General features: G+C 54.0%; 1 long non-coding RNA gene across 1 annotated transcript; it reads left to right on the plus strand.

Annotated features, from left to right (window-relative positions):
• Positions 1 to 367: 367 nt before the first annotated feature.
• Positions 368 to 2,337, plus strand: LOC113980158. The gene is made up of 4 exons (XR_003538084.1): positions 368 to 386; positions 475 to 578; positions 1,286 to 1,376; positions 2,323 to 2,337. It is a non-coding gene; the product is annotated as an uncharacterized LOC113980158 (long non-coding RNA).
• The last annotated feature ends 851 nt before the right edge of the window (positions 2,338 to 3,188 follow it).

Genomic DNA, 3,188 nt, shown 5'->3' on the forward strand with positions numbered 1-3,188 from the left:
GCTCAGTGCTGGTGTGTTAAAGGGGAGGTGTCTGGCAGGATTCCTTGCAGGGCAGGGCCATAGAAACACGCCCATTGCAATGGGCACGGCACAGGCCTCTGTGAGCTAATCTTTGCAGATGGTCTTCTATGGCAGCATTCAGGAGCTGAGGGAGTTGTGACAGAGGGGGATGTAAAAGTTGGAATCTTTCCCTTTTCCTGTGTTGTTCCCAGGCAGTCCAGCAGGAGCAGGAAGAATGTGTTGCTCTTCTGCTGGCACACGGTGCCGACCCCAATCTGGCAGACGCTGACGGCAACACTGCCCTTCACCTGGCTGTCCTCTCTAAAAACACAGCTGTGGCAGGGCTGTTACTGGAGCATCATGCCCAGAGTGATGCTCAGAACCAGGTAACCTTGGCATGTGGCTAAAGCTGCTCTTTGCAACAGCTGCACAGCTTGTCTGTGTCTTTCTAATGGGGATTCTTTCTCCTTTCAGTGGGGATTTACCCCCTTCAAACTTGCAGCCTTCCAACAGCATGAGGAGATGGAGTGCCTTCTGAAAAAAGCAGCTGACAGGCAGGCTCAAGCCCAGGGGGAAAGGTGAGGGCTTTGTCAAAACAGCCCACGGGTCTTCTGGGTAGTCTGCAAGTGTGACCCAGACGAGGGCTGTGGCAATGAGCTTGGAAAAGGAAGGAGGAGCCCCGTGGAAGCAGTTCCCTGTGGGACTGGTAAATGCAGGTCTGCACTTGGCTGCTCTCCTACCTTCGGGGCTCTCGTCCTTTGCCCGCTGAGGTCTGCAAGAAAGCCTTGTCTGTGGTGCCCTCTCCCCACACAGAGCCAGAGCCATGGGGAAACTTGCCAGTAGCTCAGCAGCGTGGCTGCTCTGCAGGCCAGGGAGCTTTAAGCCAAGGCAGAGTTGGTGCCTTAAGTGCTCTGAAGGGGAGCGTTGGGGGAAAGAGAAGCAGCACTGTCCCAGGGGACACGAGGGGCTCCGAGAGCACAGAAGGAGAAAACTTCCTGCCCTGGAGATGCTCAGGCGGTCGAAGGGCTCGCCCCGGGAGTTTGTGCAGCTGCATCTGTGGGGACTTGGAAGAGCAGTGCAAGGAGCCCTGAACAGCACGGCCTGACCTCGTAGCTGAGGCTGCTTTGGGGAGGCCCCTTCGAAGAGAAATTCTCCAATGCTTCCATGGACTTGGCTTTGCTTTCACGGAGCTTGTAGGAAAGGGGGGAAGAGCTCTTTTGGGAGCAAGCAGGGGAAAAATGAGGCAGGATCAGACATGTCTCAGATGAAATTTTGGATGCTTTAGGACTGTTCTTGTGGTTCCTGGAACCCATGAGGCTCACCTGGAGGAAGACAATCTGCGCTTGCAGGAGGAGCTGGACAGGGCTGACGCGGAGGTATGGAAAGCCTGTCCCCACAGGGATAAACCTGGGGGTGCCTGTTGCTTCCTCTCCATCATGGAAACAGACCAAACAATATTCTGGGAGTCACTATGACAGAGACCTAAGGAAGCAGCAGTTCCATCGGGCTTTGATCTGCCTCTGTCCCTCCGGCCCCCTGCCCCACAACCCGCCCTGCTGAGGCAGAGCTGCCTCTCCTTAGGGTTTCACCCCTTACCGCTCAGGGGGGCTGGGGCTCCTCTCTCTCTGCTACACTCCAGGTCTTCCTGCTTTAAGAAGACTCCCCACGCAGCCCTGGTGCCATTCTCCACTGCAGGGCAGGTCTGGGGAGCAGTTCACCTGGCTGCCTTTGCTGAAATGGTGCTCATCAGCTTGTCAGTGATGCCACCCTTCCTGGCCCCACCACACTGAAGCAGAGCTGCCTCTCCTCAGGCATCCCCTGCTTCCTGCTCAGGGGCTGCTGGGCGCCTCTCTCTGCACTACAGTGCGGGTCTTTCCCACTTCAGAAAACTCCCCATGCTCCCCTGGTGCAATCCTGGGCTCCAGAGCACATGTGCCAGAGCACTTGGCCTCTGACACTTGCCAGACGCCTTCCTTTAGGGGGATGAACTATTTCCCTCATCTTTTCCTGGGGTAGCAAACAAGGGAATACATGAAACGTCCCAGGTCACAAAACAGGTCGGAGGGGCAGTGTCAGTGCTCAGAACTGAGCTGTAGGAAAGCAGTGGAGGGATGGGAGAGGCTGCTGTAAAAGAGGACAAAGGCATCCAGCTTGTGTTCATTGGGGAGGAGAAGTGAAGCTTTGAAGGGACTTGAATGGATTGCAGTTCTTTGGGCAGAGGGGATGCACACAGACATGCAGCCCCTGAGTTCCTCAGCAGCAGCTGGCTCCTCTCTGGAAAAGCTCCCCTGACAACTGTGCATTCTTCCCGTGATTTTACAGCTGCGGGAGGAGGAAGAAAAGCATCTTCAGTCCGAGCATTGTGTTGGTGACTCGAAGACTGCTTTGGATGACAAGGGAAGAGAAGCAACAACTTCTTCCCAGAAAATGCAGGACCTCCCGTTGGCATCTTCCGAGACTAATACCACTCTTAAACAACTGGAAGAAGACGCGCAACAGTAAGAGAGTAACCCATGAAGCGAGGGGTCTGTGGCTTTGGGGCATTGGGTGGAAACAAGGGGAGAGTCAGTGGGATTTTGAAGGTCACTTCTGCTGTGGATTCTGTTCCTTAGCATAGTTTGTCTGGCATTGGATTTTCTGGCAATAAGACCTGTATTTCTTCTTAAGCTCTGCAAGTGGAAAGAGCAGATTGGAAGCCACTGTCCAGCAGCCAAGCGATAGCGCTGAAGCCCTTCCGAGAGGCCTGCAAGCCTCTGCCTCAGTAAGCTGGTCCTAAATTTGCCTTTCTGTGACTCTCGAGCCTAGTTGCCTATTTCTGTGGGGAAACTGGAAGATGAAGTTTCCCTGGAGAGCCCAGGGGAGCTCAGTTTCTACCTTCTCCTCAGTAGAGGCTGCTCAGAAAGCAGCCTGCTCCTTTCCCCAGCTGCTACAAAAGCCCTGAGGGTGTTTGCTGTGCTGGACACTGGGGGAATTCTTAGATTCTAAATGAGGAGTTTCATCCTGAGCTCCAAGGGACCCGCAAGTATTGCTGCCAGAAGGGTCTCACAAATTCTTAAGTAGGTCTAAAGTTTCCTCTTTCTGTTGGGGAATCTTTCAAGTGTTTTCTACGCTCATTTCCAGTAGATGATAAATACAGTTGCCATGGCCACCCCCTTGAGAGGTTTTCCCAGAATTCACTGCCTTTAGAT

Source organism: Neopelma chrysocephalum, unplaced genomic scaffold (genome assembly GCF_003984885.1).
Source record: "Neopelma chrysocephalum unplaced genomic scaffold, ASM398488v2 Primary Assembly neopelma1_92804, whole genome shotgun sequence".
In the NCBI taxonomy this organism is placed as follows: Eukaryota; Metazoa; Chordata; class Aves; order Passeriformes; family Pipridae; genus Neopelma; species Neopelma chrysocephalum.